Source organism: Numida meleagris, chromosome 2 (genome assembly GCF_002078875.1).
Source record: "Numida meleagris isolate 19003 breed g44 Domestic line chromosome 2, NumMel1.0, whole genome shotgun sequence".
Classification (NCBI taxonomy): domain Eukaryota; kingdom Metazoa; phylum Chordata; class Aves; order Galliformes; family Numididae; genus Numida; species Numida meleagris.
Window position 1 is genome coordinate 53,409,276 of NC_034410.1, and position 16,317 is coordinate 53,425,592.

General features: G+C 39.7%; 1 protein-coding gene across 3 annotated transcripts in view; it reads left to right on the forward strand.

Moving 5' to 3' along the window:
- TPPP (tubulin polymerization promoting protein) overlaps positions 1-16,317 on the forward strand; it is a 67,681-nt gene that overhangs the window by 2,024 nt on the left and 49,340 nt on the right. Inside the window, exons 1-2 of one of the 3 annotated variants that reach the window (XM_021385381.1) lie at positions 7,929-8,011; positions 8,351-8,482. The exons of the other annotated variants lie outside the window; for them this stretch is intronic. The gene's annotated coding sequence lies outside the window, so the exon portion shown is untranslated. Of the gene's footprint in view, positions 1-7,928; positions 8,012-8,350; positions 8,483-16,317 lie in introns of those variants that run through there. 3 annotated transcript variants of the gene reach the window in all.

Here is a 16,317-nt window from a genome sequence, read left to right on the forward strand (position 1 = left end):
CCCAAAACCAAAATAAAATGCTATATTGAATGCTTTTGTACCTCTTCGGGTTACAGTCATATACCTGCAAGCAGTCCATTATTCATAACTGTTGAAGCATATGCCTATTATTAAATCATAGTACAGTGCAATGCTTAGGCAACATGCCATGCAAGGATCAAATCTCAGATAAAGTTCATGTGAGAATCTCCTGCTGTGTGTACATTTTTCCCTTGTAAATAAATGGAGATACACATCCAGTAAGTAGTTGCCCAATTAAAGCTGTGTGTTGGCTGTGTTTTTTTTAAAATCTTATTTTAATCACAGGTGTATTCATTCCACTTAGTTTCTGTCAGCAGCTGTATATTAGAGGTTGTTTTTTTACTTCCTATACCTTGAGATTAACTGAAAAAAAAATGTCTCTCTTAAGAAGGAAAGAGGAAGGCAGGCAGCACTGTTGATTGATGTTAAAATAAATGTATTCTTAGTATATGTAGAGATGATGAGTTGTACTTATTGCAACTAGGAGTGCTTCAGAGAATAAGCCATATAATGTTTAAATTTGATAACTTTCTCTTGAAGTTAAGCTAAGATACAAATTAAAATGTCATAAGGTATTTTTCATGCATTGTGTATTTTGATTATGTAAGTTTTTAGTGTGAGAATGTGATTGTACTCAGAAGCCTGTATCACTCGATAGAGGAAAAACTTGTTGCAAGAATGGTCTTTCTTGTTGTGTATAGTTACTTTGAAGTATATTGTTGTTTCTGCTTGTATATTTATGCCATTGCATAAATTAAATGAACTCTGTTTAGCAGATGACAAGCGGGGTGTTTTTTTTCTCTCTGAAAAGAACTTCTGTGTTTTGCATAACTAAAAATAAATGCAAGTGTATAATTTTTACCCCTAGTCTTTCTTTGCCATACTGACATAAATGTATGTTAGAAGCTTTAAAAAGTAACTAAGATCAGTTCTGTTATATACGTGTTCTAAGCGTCTAGAACTCTTAAATTCTTACGCTTCCCTGCTTCTCAGCAGGTGAAGTTCTCTGTGGACTTAAGGAAAAGTTTGCACTGTTAGGAGGATAAGTTATGTACTGTACCTGGCTATAAATGCTTTTAGATGTCTCTGCCAGGTAGTTGAAAGGAGATTTTTGCTTATCATTTTTTACTGCCATTGTGTCTGGGAGCTGTAATCAGGGACATCAACTGCTGTGCTGTAATAAAACTATGGAACAAGAACTTGGGTCTAGCCTCCAAAATATGATGATCCAAAAGGTGGAACAAAACACTGTAAGTAGTTAAAAAAAAAAAAAAAAAGCGGCTGTTAGGATGCATGGGTTTATGTATTTTATCTATGTATTTGGCTATGCATTTTATCTCACATTTTAGAGCAAGGGAAATGGTAGAACTTAATGTAGGGTTCACACAGTTGTCTGAGTTGTCTGAGAGATGTTCTGGTATCACTGGGGACTCTTGGAGATGTATGACTAATGGTTTGGTTTTGAGGGGATTTTTTAATATATTTAACTTGCCAAAGTGCTAAAAAGTTAAAACAAGAAAAACCTACACTGACCCAAGTTGAAACATTTACTCTTCAGGCAACTTAATTTTTACCTTTCCTTAAATTTAAGGTCAGGAGTTTCTCTTTCCAATTCTTTTGACACTGAAATAAAAATTCAGTTTTAAAGCGTTATGCACGTAAAATTATGCTGCCTTTTTCCAAATATTTTCTGTAAGTTGTTCTTGCTGTTTCTTCCTCTCAATTCCCTCAAATCCACAAAAACTGTAGAGTATCAAATGTACCCTCAACATAAAGGACTTGTCCATACGCAGAAATAGTGCATTAATTTTCCATGGCTGTGTAGTTTGGATCCTGGAGTACTTTGAAATAGTAGTGAAAGTGAATGTACATTGAGAGGATATTATTGATAAAATACCTGGAATGTAAATATGGCCTTTGAGTACACAAGGCTTGTACAATGTAGTACAGGCTAGTAATATGTAGGCCGGTCAGGTTTCAGGATAGTTTTTCTGTCTGTGTGTTTAGCTAAAGTGCTGGATTGAGCAGCGCAATCTGATTTGTGGGCTGGTCTTATTTCTTGGGTTGCAGTAATGAGTTCATCAAAACAGATGTGAAATCTTTCTCTATTGTTATTTATTCGTAGTTGGTAAGCAATTTAGTTTGTTCCTGCTAGGAGTTTATCTTACCTGTGTCAGGGCTCTAAAGTATGTACTTTTTAGTGTACAAATATCAGAACATTAACAAAATGAGTACAAAAAAACTTAAATATTATTAAAAGACCTAGAATTATTTGCTTTAATCTCTGAGGAATGAATAGTCCTAACTTAAACATTTTCTTAAACGCGCAGTTGAAGAGTGGTGTTTGTATGGGAGTTGCCAGGTCATGGCCTGAACCAATGATTGAGCACCAGGTGAGAAGGTGTGGCTAACCCAGGGAGCTGAGGTGCAATTAATGCACCTGAGTGACTAGAAGGGTGGACTCTTAACCTCATGGAGGGGTGAGCAGCATCTCTCTTCAGAGATGACATTCTTCTCAAGAAGTCACTAGTCTTTGGAAAGGATGAGCCACCTTCTATATTGCTTTCTAAACTAAATCTTAACAAATACCTTTTTAAGTGGGATCCTATCCTAATAGAAGGCATTATCATAGCTTCCATTGCTCCAGTGCAGTGGAAATTCAGAAGCGAAGAAATCATGTTCACGAAGGCATACTTTTCTTCTTGATGAGTGCTCATTTTTAAATTAAAACCAAATCAGACTCTGTCTCATCCAGTTTCTTCTGACAGCAAAACAGTACTTGGAACAACTCATAGGAACTTAGAGATGTGAGAGAACTTACTGATGATTTAACAAGAGAAGCGTTCACCTGTTCTGAGCTGTGGATATATGAAAAAAAAAATACTTAAAGGATAGTTTATTTCTTTAGATTTGTATAATACTGGAGAAGCAGACTTTGTCTAAAGATTCTCTTGTGTTCTCAACCTAATCTGAGTCCCATGCTGGTTACTTTCAGTTAGCTACTTGAGACCAATTACTTAGATTTGAAAAAAAGACTAACTGAAGAGGTACTCCGTTAAGTACATCTTCTGTATTAAATGAAGTCTAATGTGCAGGCATCAGGATATAGAGTATTTGCAGCTATTTTTGAAAGTTACCTTTAGTATTTCCACTGGTTGATTGTTTCTGCCAAACAAAATTTTCTTTCTAGTTTAAATTAGCATAACCTGAATCTTTGGCTCTTGAGATTTTTTTTTTTTGTACCTTTAACAATGAAGAGCCATTTTGTTTATAATGTAGTTTCTCTACAAAACTAGTTGGACACCACACTCAAGTGATTTCATTCACTTGACAAATTACACTTGCGGAATTCATTAAATATCTCATTGCACAATGTCTTGTTCTGTTATTTTGTAGTTCTTGCACCATCTCCCATTCCCTGATCATAGGTGATGCTTTGTGACTTTTAAGTCTCAAAGTGCTTTCAAGCCCTATAAGTCTCTGTTCTATTTTTTTTTCTGATAAAATTTTATCCTTGTCAATACCATCAACTTGGCTTTCTTGATATTTTTAACCTCTTTATTTATACGAAGCTCCTTGTCTTACTATTGTTTGAAGTGATCTCCCAGCTGTACCTATCTGGTCTCCTTCATGGAGCAGATCTTTATGACTTGGGGTTTTTGCATAAATACTTTGAAAAGGTTCTGCTGAAGTTCAAATTAGTATTCTTGTTTGGATGGTAGTGGTGGGAAGAGATGATGGATAGTGTATAAAGAACTAAGTATATAGTGTATAAGCTATCTTGTAGTTGTAAAATTGCAAATCAAAGAACTTGTGCTCAACTAGTCTTACAGTGATAATAGGTTCAACATGTTATTTCGTGATATAAGTTATGCAACTAGTGCAGAAGTAGCTATGGTCTTCTAGTCTTTCTGGATCTGTGATTCCCAAGTATTTTCTTGATATGCTGTAAGAAATTATCTTGTCTAACAATGTGATGATCTTTTTCTCCCTTTTGAAAAGTGTCTCATTTACTTTATTCTGTGAAAATCTTTCTAGATACTATCTTGTACCCTTGCATGTGTGTGGAATGGATGAGTATTTGTATCCTAATTATTTCTTCATTTGATAACCAGTGGCAGCTCAGCAGAACTAAGGATTAATACTTGAGTGGGATCTTCATATGGAATACAATTGGGTATGGAGGGGGGGGTGGGGAGGAGGGAAATTGGGAAATGTGGTAGTTTCCCAGTGCATAAATATCTGAAGGATGCCTGTACTGATGCTGCTTCCTTCATAGTTGAAACCTTATGTAAAGGATGTGGTGGTGCTGTAATATTTTGTTGAGCTACTTACGAGTTACTTAAGTAGACCAAAAATTTGTGTAGAAGTGTTGTCAAGTGAAACATGCTTCTAAAAAAAGTTCTAATAGAACTATTGCTGATAAAATGATTTGTGTATATGCATATAGATGCTTTATTTATGTGTATGTAAAGTGGTATTTTATGAAGCCATTCTTTGGAATGGAGGAATCTAATATACTAAGAACCTAAACTTAATTTCGTGAGTATGTGATGATATTGTAGCAGTAATTATGTAAGCGGATAGTGATGGCTTTAGAAAAGGAATAGTAACAGCCACTTGCCAGTAGACAAAATAATTTTTGTGCTTGACAGTGTGTTTTCTAAGGTTTTTCTTAACGGAGCATTTAACTTCAGAATCTTTATCCTGGTTTCAGCTGAGAGACTGTATTAATAGTACATTGTTTGTTGGGGATTGATGGGTGCCTGCCCGGGGCCAGGTCAGGCCAGGCCACTTGGTGGAGAAGAGCCACTGCCTTTATGGTGTGGTGATGAGCTTGAGGCAGAGAAGAACCAGAACAGCTGACCTGAATAAGGCACGAAGTTCTTCCATACTACATGACATCATGTGGAAGGCTATATGGCTGTAGGGAATTCACAGAATCGTAGAAGAATTAAGGTTGTAAAAAAAATCCTCAAATATCATCTTGTAGAACCACCAAGCGAGAACCACCATGCCCACTAAACTATGTTCATAAGCCCCACGTATACCCTTTTCTTGAAAACCTCCAGGGACAGTGACTACCACTTCCCTGGGCAGCCTGTTCCAAAACCTCACCTATCTTTCTGAGAAGAAATTTTTCCTAGTATCCAACCTGAGCCTCCCCTGGCATTATTACTAGTTAACTGGAAAAAGAGGCTGACCCCCACCTCCCTACAGCTTCCTTTCAAGTTGTAGAGAGCAGTAAGTTATTCCCCGAGTATCCTTTTCTCCAGACTAAACTGTTCCCTTAGCTGTGCCTTGTAAGACTTGTGTCCCAGAACCTTCACCATCTTCATTATCTTTCTTTGCATACACTCCAGGGCCTCAATGTCCTTCTTGTAGTGAGGGGCCCAAAACTGAACACAGTACTTGAGGTGTGGACTCACCAGTGCCGAGTACACAGAGATGATCACCTCCCTGGTCCTGCTGACTACGCTGTTTCTGATGGATGCCATTGCCCTTCCTGTCCACCTGGGCACACTGCTGGCTAGTGTTCATCCAGCTGTCACCTAACACCCCCAGATCCTTTGCGCAGCTTTCCAGCCACTCTGCTCCAAGCTCGTAGTGATGCATGGATGCATGAAGTTGTGACTAATGAGCAGGACTCAGCACTTGGTCTTGTTAAAGCTCATGCAGTTGGCCTCAGCCACTTTGATCCGGCCTATCCAGATCACTCTGTGGGGCCTTCCTACCCTCAGGCTGATTGCCTCCTCCCAACCTGGTGTCATCTGCAAAAGCCTGCTCAGAGTGCATTCATCCAGATCATCAATAAAGACGATCAACAGAGCCGGTCCCAATTCTGACCCTTGGGGAACACTACTAGTGCCCAGTTGCTGGCTGGATTTCATTCTGTTCACCACCAGTCTCTGGGCTCAGCCATCCAGCCAGTTTTTTAGCCAGTGAAGAGTACACCTGTCAAAGCCACGGGCTGCTAGCTTCTCCAGGATAATACTGTGGGAAACAGAGACAAAGGCTTTACTAAAGTCTAGCTAGACTAAATCCATAGCCTTTCCCTCATCCACCAGGCAGGTCTCCTGGTCGCAGAAGGAGATCATGTTGGTCAAGCAGGATCTACCTTTCATGAACCCATGCTGGTGAAGCATAATCCCATGGTTGTCCTGCACAGGCTGTGTGATTACACTGAAAATGATCTGTTCCATGACCTTCCTGGATCCCAAGGTCAGGCTGATGGCAGTTCCTCAGGTACTCCTTCAACCCTTTTTGTAGATCATTATCAGATTGGCAAGTCTCCAGTCATCTGGCACCTCCCCATTTGACGAGAATTGATGATAAAAGATGGAAAGAGATTTTGCAATCACTTCTGGCAGCTTTCTCAGTACTCTCAAGTGGATCCTGTCTGGCCCCATGGACTTGTGGCAGTCTGGACGGAGTAGCAGCTTGCTAACTGTTTCCTCCTGAATTATGGGAGGGTTTATTTTGCTCTCCATCTATGTCTTCTAGCTCAGAGAGCTGAATACCCTGAGGATAACTGATGTGACTATTTCACACAGCAGCAAAGAAGGCATTGAGAACCTCAGTCTTATCCCTGGTGGTAATGTTACCCTCTGTGTCCAGTAAAGGCAGGAAATTCTCCTTGGCCCTCCTCATGCTGTTAATGTATTTATGAAAACATTTTTTTATTACCTTTAACAATGGTGGCCAGATTAAGTTCTTGCTGAGCATTCTCCTTTATAATTTTCTCTCCGTGTATGCAAGCAACATTATTCTCTTCTTCTGGAGTTGCCTGACCCTTCTCCCAAAGATGGTAAACTGCCTGTTTTTTTCCCCAGAGTCTGAGCAAAAGCTCCCTGTTCAGCCAGGCTGGTTGTTTTCTCTGCCAGCACATCTTATGGCACACAGGGCCAGCCTGTTCCTGTGCCTTTAAGACTTCCTTCTTGAGCAATATCCTGCATTTCTGTGCTCCTTTTCCCTTCAAGACTGACTCTCAAGGAATTCTGAGCTAATGTCCCAAACAGTTCAAAGTCTGCCCTCCAGAAGTCCATGGTAGCAGTTTTGCTGACCCCTCTTCTGACTTCATCAGGATTTGAGAACTCTTATCATTTTTTAGTTGCTGTGCCCAAGACACCTTCCAGCCACCATGTCTCCCACCAGTCTTTTTGTAAACGGCAGGTCTAACAGGATACTTCCCCTGTTAGGCTCACTTACCAGCTGTTTCAGAAAGTTATCGTCCACAGTCTGCAGGGACCTCCTAGACTGCTTTCTCTCTGCTGTATTGTGTTTCCAGCAAGTATCTGTTAAGTTGAAGTCCCCCATGAGAACAAGAGCTGGCAATGGCGTAGCTTCTGGCAGCTGCTTGTAGAATGCTTCATCTGCTTCTTCATCATGTTTGGGTGGTCTGCAGCAGACTCTCACAAGGATGTCAGCCTTGTTGGCCTTCCCCCTCAATCCTTATCCACGAGGACTCAACATTATCATTTCCTGCACTGAGCTCTGCTACCATATCAAAACACTCCCTAATATAGAGAGCTATCCTACTGTCCTCCTTCCTTGTCCATCCTTCCAAAAGAATTTATAGCTCTCCATTGCAGCACTCTGGTCATGAGGGTAATCCCACCGTGTTTCAGTGATGATAACTAAGTCAGAATTTTCGTGCTGCATAATAGTTTCTAGATTCTCCTGTTTGTTGCCCATGCTGTGTGCATTGGTGTAGATGCACTATAGCTTGGCTATTGATCTCACCCCTAACCCAGGCATGCTTTCCCTAGGCTCATCTCCAGCGAGCCTGGTTTTGTCCCCTTCTCTGTTCAAACCTACTTTAAAGCCCTGTCAGCGAGCCTCGCGAACTCCTGAGCTTGAATCCTTTTTTCCTCTTTGAGACAGGTAGAGCCAGCTGTTGCTAGCAAGTCTGGTTCCAAATAAACCATCCCATGATCGAAAAAGCAGAATTCCTCCAATGACACCAACTTCTTGGCCATGTGTTGATCAGGTGGGTTTTCCTGCTTCTCTTAGTATTTTTCCATGCTACTGAAGGGATCAAAGAAAAGATCACCTGAGCTCCCGCTCCTTCAGAAAACCACCCTAGTGCCCTCAGGTCCCTCTTGATAGCCCTTGGGCTTCTCCTTGAGACTATATCTGCCAACTGGAACTGCCAGAAGTGTGTAATAATCGGAGGGCTGTATCAGACTAGGGAGCTTCCTGGTAATATCCCGGGCCCCAAAGAGGCAGCAGACTTCCATGTGGATAGGGTCTGGTCAGCATATCCGGCCTTCTGTTCCCCTCAGAAGAGAGTTGCCAATGACAGTTACCCTTGTTTTGTTCTTGGCAGAGGCAGTCTTGAGGCGTGGGAGTGGCTGACTCGCCCTAGACTACCCTATGGATGGACCTTCACCAACATACTCATTTGCCTGTCCTTCATGTTCTAGAGCTTCATACCTATTGTGCAAGGGGACCTGGGAAGGTGAGGTAGAGTGTCCCCTTGGTTTCTTTCTTGCAGGGATGGCAGAGTCTGGCTATACCAATCTCTCTCCCGTTCACACTCTCTGAGTTGGCTGCAGGCTCACTACTGCCTGAGGATTGGCTGGGTGTTTTTTGGCATGTGGTGTGACATTGGGTTTGTAGTAGGGCATCGGTTGGTAGGCAATTGTATTGTTAGCTACGGTTGGTCAAAGGACAGTGAGTAATTGTGTTGCAGATATATACGCATAGGAAATATAATTTGTTCCTTTGCATTGAATAATACTGGTACTTACTGCTTCATATATTTGAAAAGAGTGGTACTTTAACACCTACACACATTCAGATATCACTGCTGAAGTTATTTATATTAAGAATGACTTTTGAGGTTCATTTTAAAATTTAAAAATATGCTAATAGATATGAATTGTTTTTTATGTGTAGATAAAGCATCTGTACCACAGCAACAAAGTTTAACTGAATGTTGGCTGGGAGGTTCGATCTGTACTACCATACCACCAACATGCACTTCTGATGCCACGGTTCAACATAACTTCTAGAGCAGCCCTCTTGTGTGTGTGTGTGTGTGTGTATATCCCTTTTCTGTCTTAGTAAATAGATTTTGTCTCAGTCCAGGTATTCAGTTTTGTTTCCAGTTCTCTTCTTTTGTCCGCTTGGTGGAGAGGGGAGTACTGGGTAAGCAGCTGGGTGATGCTTAGCTGCCTAGGTTAATCTACAATAGTCTAACATATTGTTTTACTAAGAAAAAAGTGTATTTCCAGCTGAGAGTCTTAAGGCAGCTTCATGATACAGGGAGTCTTGTCCATAGCACTAAATACATATATAGTGTTAAAGAGAACTCACAATTTGGCAATGTGGTTACTCATAAAACCTGTAAAACGATTTAATTTTATGTAAGTGAAGGTAAGTAAAATAGAGTTTTTAGCTTGCTTGGTCTTGAGTGTTTGCTGCTTGTTTTCTGTCTGTGTTACATGAAAGGGAAAATGGGTGGTTCGTTGTCATGTCTGGAGAAGTATGCCCAGAGCAGGACTCAGAAGAAGAGTGAACTCTGATTTCTGCTGGTAGATGTGAAGGAGGTTTAAGCCTTAACAACATTGTGTAAAACATTGCACCTTAGTAGTAGGTGGTTTTATTACTCTGGGTGTTTATCTCTTTCTTCAGCTTGAATGTTTATGCAAAAATGTGGGAAAAAGATTCCATCTGCTGTACTTTCACTGCTGTTTTTATTTGGCATAAATAGTTACAGATAAAAAATAAATGAGAATTCCCTTTAACTATAAGTCATTTTTAAATAATGGGAAAGATAGGTCAAATACTGAAATAAAACAGATGCAGTCATACAAATTCAGATGCTTTACAGTGTTTGATAACATTTAAGAATCTAATTTATTCATATAAAAATAGAAACTCTTTAAATCTCTCATAAAGATTGCTGTATTTTTGTATTTTTTCCTTGAACTGAATAGAAGATTTTCAGGAATTTTGTATGACACCTATACTCAGGTTTAAGTAAAAGAACATGAGTCACTCACTTGATTCTTGGAGGAAGAAGATCATGGTGGAAGAGTCCTGCACCACTGAGGGATCATGGGTTTTGCTATCCTGCAGCAGTTCCAACCTCAGTCACAGTTAGGACTTGGAGCTGCTTGATTTTGTAAATGGTGCTCCCAGTGCTGTTATGCTTCTCTTTACACTTTCCTATTCTAGGATAGGTGTCACCATCTCTTGGCAACCCAGCAGCTGGATATTGAGAACACTGATAGGCTTAACCACTCTATAAGTCAAATGCTGCCCACGTGGTCTTGGTGACTCAGCACTTGGATCTTGGTAACACTAGACCTATCATCACCGTCACAGTGGATGTCTGTACACTGTGGGGCCAGAGAGGGAGAAGTGGGCAGCAGTGTACATTAACAGCCTACTTAAATAATGTAGATATTTGCCTTAGGTTGGTTATGCTATCTGTATTGTCAGGAGGAGGGTGTGTTGGTTACAGGAGGTTGAGACTGATTTGTTAGAGGATGGTACAGAAACAGAAAGCCCACTGTGAGGTTGAAAAATAAGTAAAATTATTAATGTTAACAAAATACAGTTATTAGAGAATCATAGAATGGCCTAGATTGGGAGGGACCTTAAAGATCATAGAGTTCCCACCTGCCTGCTGTGGGCAGGGTTGCCAACCACTGAATCAGGGATTAGATCAGGTTTGTCAGGGCCCCACTGAACCTGACCTTGAATGCCTGATGGGGCATTCATGGCTTCTATGGGCAACATGTACTAATGCCTTACCACCCTTTGAGCAAAGATTTTTTTTCCTAACATGTAACCTAAATTTCTCCTCTTTTAGTTTAAAGTCATTCCTCTTTGGGAAAATTTTTGCTCCAATAGGTTTGCTCAGTTATCTTTATCCCAAAACAAGACAGAGGAGAGTCTTCCACTTTCTTTATTTGAATAAAGGGAAGTCTGCTGGGGCATACCTCTGTGGCATCTCTCAAAGTATTAGGGGACACAGCCTCTCTTTTATCCCTGTACCCTGATGCTAGTAAGTCCTTTCCCCATTGTCTAAGGTACTCAGGGTACATATTCTTCTTTGCCTATTCCCCCCCAGCCCCAGTAGGTACCCTCCTTCATTTCCTTTGTTTATACATTGTAATCTGGATTCAGAGCTCGTTGTTTTGCCCAACTAGAACTATCTTTGTATGCTGTAAAGTCTATCACTCTGTGTTCTGTCCAGCAAAATAGATTTACATGCAGGTGCTAAGCTAGCATCTCCTGCTGTATACCTGCAAGATAAGTTTGTTTAACCAGTTCTTCTCAGATCTTATTTTGCAAGAATATTTTATCCTTTCTTCTTTTATCTTTTGTGTTATTACTATCTACCCGTGTAACAAGTCAGTTCCCCTCCTGCTTATTTGCTCCCTTTAAGTATTTTTAATTTATTTTTTTTCGTAGTTCCGTACTTATTTCAACTTGCTGACTTTGATAACTGAATTGCAAAGGATCTACCATGTGTCTCTTTTTCCCTATTTTATTTTATGGTTCTCAGTAAACCAGTAGATTTGGGGCTGCTGTTTCCTTGACTGTTCACTAAAACATTTGACATGATTAAACATGTTAGAAAGGCTATGACCTTTCTGAGGTCATAGCAGAATCTTGTTTTTCTTCGCTGGCTGAACTGAATGTTTTCCTTAGTTCACAGGACTTGTTGTCATCTTAACTAGTTGTCATCCGGTGAATTACAAAATTGTAGGAGTTGGGACATTCACTTTCTTCCACTCATTTAGAGATGACATCCAGAATAAGCTGTTCCATCACCTTGCCATGGACGGACGTGGGTGAGGTGACTCTTCTGTAGCTTCCTGGCTCCTCTATCTTGCTGTATTTGAAGATTGGAATGACATGGGCTTTACTTCAGTCCTCAGGCACCTCTCCCATTCTCCATGACCTTTCAAAGCAGCTTGGCAATTGCTTCTGCTGGCTCCATCAATATGCATGAGTGAATTCCAGGGATGCCTATGGATTTCTGTGCCTCAAATTTGCCTAGGCAATCTGTGACTAGATCCTCCTTGACCAAGGGGAAGTCTCCCTTTCTCCAGACTCTCTTCAGGGTCTGGGATTTGTGAGGGTCCATCTTAGCAGTGAAGACTGAAGCAAAGAAGGCGTTCAGTAAGTCCACCTTCTTAGTGTCCTCCATAACCAGAGCACTCACCTCATTAAGCAGTAGGCCCACATTTTCCATAGTCTTCCTTTTGTTATTGACGTATTGAAGCTGTCAGCTCCCACTTGTAATTACAGGCTGGCCTTTCTTGTTGTCCTTGATCTCCCATGACAGATTTAATTCCAAGTGGGCCTTAGCTTCCTCATTGCATCCCTGCATGCCTTCTCAATGGTCCTATATTACTCCCGCTGTTCTGTGTATTTCGGGAATACCAATGTTGGGATACTGTGTTTTCACAAAGCTTTCTGAACTCTTAGCATCTGCTTTTTTCCTTAACTTTTCCTTAATGTCTTCTATGGCTGCTTTTGGTGAAGTGAGCATGCTAGATTGGAGCCAGCAATATTTAGAGGGGATGAGATAGGTGGCTAATCCCCCTTTCCCTGCCTTTGTTGTCTCTGGAAATGTAGTATTATTTAACTGCATGCTAGACTTTTTAAACAGTGATGAAAGGAGTTTCTTTAATTGTTATAGTATGCATCTCTAAAGTTCATGCTTTTCAAAAAGCAGCTTAATTTTGTTTAACCAGAGTTTAGAGTTGATATTTTAGAGTAGCCATTTTCTTTGTCCGTTCTACTTAACATCTCTGCTGTACTTCCTCTCCAGATTACTGTTAATCTTTATTTCTAGCAGAAGCTAGCAAGCACCTTCTGATAGCTTTCAGGGTATGTGTGTGGAAAAAGGTAAGGAAGAATAAAAACTACATTTTGCTTTGGATTTCTGACAAACAGGCTTTTCAGTAGTTGTCTTTGAGAGACCATTTCTTCAATGCGGCACGATCTGCTCCTCTCAGAAATAACCAAATACCATTAAATGATCTGACTCCATTAAAAATCTGATTTCATATTCAGTGTTTTGCAATTCTTTGACTTATAATGTAATATGTAAATGAATGTTTTCTCTTTCAAGTATTTTGTTTGTATTGTTAAGAAACATTTTTTAGTTGAGGGTGAGTCAATATTTTCATAAATGAGGTAGCTCCAGTAAATTTCCTGTTATACTTTGGATTTTAAGAAACACCCTGTACCTGTGGTTCAACAAGAAAAGGAGTATCCATGAATCTTTTGTAGCCACAGGGAAAAAGTAGATCACCAGTTTTAATTTGCCTTGACTTTCTACTTTAGCTAGTGAAGATTTCTTTGAAATGAGACTGCTGTGCATATCACACATCTTCATTTAAAACTGAAGTCTTTTCTGTGGGGTATGTCCTGTTGTTCCTCCCTCCCTGTTGGGCAGAACTCCTCAAAACATACCAGTGCGAAGTTCAGTTATTGATGTCTGAAGGAACTTATTCTAGAAGTAAACTACCTTAAGGCCTAATACCTTCATTACCTTCATTTAAGCATTTTTCCTACAGTAAGTTTATAAACTTTTAATTTGTTTGTTCCATGTTTGTCTCTGATTTGCTGGCAAGTTAGAAAACACATTTCTTTTGTAGTTATAGCATTGGTTTTCTGTGTGAAGCTTGGGAGCTCGGATAAGCAGAGATTTAGAAAGCTGTAGAAACTTCATCTATGTTGTATGCTTAAGTGTATGGGGAAATTGACCTTGTCTGTGTAGGGACCCAAATTAAGGATCACTCCTGATGTGGATGAATAGGTATTTTGAAATGCAGAAAGCATGCATGGGAAAAGATATCAAGATTTTCAGTAGGTACAGCTATCATATTGAAGACAGTATGTGATAATGGTACTGACAGAAAGAATATATCCGTTTTAAAAATTGCACCTGGTCTAGAAAAGTGAGACTCCTTTCAAGTGTGTTTTAGCTCGTTGTTGTTGTTCTTGTATTTTTTAAAAAAAGTAACTAACGATTTCAAGAAAGAAGTTGAAATGCACTTCTGCTGTCCAGTGTTAAATTAAATTATGGGTATGGGTGACATGGGATTAGGCAGTGATGCTGTCTGAAGATGGATTTTGTTCAAAAGGTATTGGGAATCATAAGCATGTGGCTATTTCTTTAATTTCAGGTAACAGAATGGCACAGTTTTTTTGTTGATATTTTGTAAACTGTACATTTGTCTTATCTTTAAAGGTTATTTATACTGAGTATGACTTCTTGACAGAATTGATAAGAACAAGAGGGAACTATCTCTGAAAACCATAGAATCCTCAGCATTGGAAGGGACCTTTAAAGATGATTTAGTCCAACTCCCTTGCAATGAACAGGGACATTCTCATCTAAATCAGGTTGCCCAGAGCCTGGTCCAGCCTGGCCTTGAATGTCTCCAGGGAGGAGGCATCCACCACCTCTCTGGGCAGCCTGTTCCAGTGCCTCACCACCCTCACTGTAAAAGACTTTTTCCATATATCTAACCTAAATCTCTACTCTTTTAGTTTGAAACCATTTCCTCTTGTCCTACCAGTGCAGACCCTGCTAAAGAGCCTGTCTCCTTCTTTCCTGTGGCTCCCCTTTAGATACCTGAAAGGCTGCTATCAGGTCACCTCGTAGCTGCTGCTTCTCCAGACTGAACAGCCCCAGCTCTTTAAGCCTGTCCTTGTAGGAGAGGTGTTCCATCCCTTGGATTGTTTTTGTGGCCCTCCTCTGGATGTGCTCCAGTGTCTCTTCCGCACTGAGGATTCCATATCTGTATGCAGTATTCCAAGTGAGGTCTCACCAGAGTAGAGGGTCAGGATTACCTCCCTCGACCTCCTCGCCATACCTTTTTAGATACAGCCCAAGATACGGTTGGCTTTCTGGGCTTCGAGTGCACATTACTGTCTGCTCTAGAGATGGTTTTGATAAAAATGTATATATCTGTAATAGTTGTACTAGCTTACATTTTACTGTAAGTAAATTAATTGTTGTTTCACTGTGGGGACACTTTCAGAAAAGTTTAAGGTAAAATTACTGTTCTTTGGAGAGCTGGTAGGGCACAAAGGAAGTAGAAATGGGAATTGGTTAAATGCTTAACTTTTTAATGAGCTTCTAATTTTCCATTTTTGGCCAGTGAATTTATTTTTATTATTTCATAGGTACACGTATAACACTTGGGTTAGACTTTTTCTTATTTCTGTCATATTAATTTTTTAATTTAACATTTGATTTGTTCCAGTACTTATGCAGACAGTGTAAACAAAAGAGGATTAAGATATAACTAGATTTTTAAAAATTTACTTGAACGTATTCAGAACATTCAGTACAGCTTTGACCATGCTACATTTGTTCAAGTTCAAGGACAAAGATCTTTTAGTACAGTTTCAATTAAAAGGTTGTTTCTAATCGTGCTTTAAAAGTCTCGTCTCTAGAAATTCAGAATGCTTATTGGACTGTTGTCGCTCCTATTTTCACAATAGTTTTCTCATCAATGTAAGTTGATCGTAATTCCTCAAGTATGGGTTTATGGTTGTTATTAATGGTGTCAGGCTAATAGTGGAGCTCCCTAGAATTTCTTTGGTTCAGTTAGAATGTACCACTGTCAGATTGGAGAGAACATAATGAGAATTTGCTGGGAATTAAATAATGCAGACTGTTCAAAGAAATTATTTCAATATCAGATTCTGGAAAAACAGAAACATCTAAAGGAAGAGGTTTGAATATTGGCGTTATTGCTACAAAACTTGAATTTAGTTTTCTTGTGTGTAAGGTATTAGACTCTAACTCGAAGTGTGATGATTTAGAGTTCATCATGGATTTTTGTTTGGTCTGACCGTTTCAAGTTACAGCCAGAGATTATGAATGTGAAGGTTTCTCCTTCAAGAGCCTGGCTGGCCTCATGCTTAATAACTGCTGCCTAACAAGCATTTATGGTTGGTTCTGCAGAGTGCAGAAAAGGATAAGCCTTGGTTGTTCCAGTAACAGAGGCTAAGCAATTCTGAAAGAAGCAGAAGTCTAAAAGTGTTTCCATTGCTGATGAATTTGTAATCAAAATACAGTATATAAGCAAAATTTTCCCATCTGATGCAAAAATCAAACATTAACTAGAAATCCATACTGATCTGTGCATATATTAGCCACTTACCTTGTACTGCTGTGATTTCAGAAGGATGGGCAAGTTAAGTATGGTGGGCTTTTTAGCCCTTATGCCAGTATTTTCTAAAGTTCTGATATCTGAAGCACTTCTCTATGGATAAGAATTGGTAGCAGCACCACAGATCTGTGTG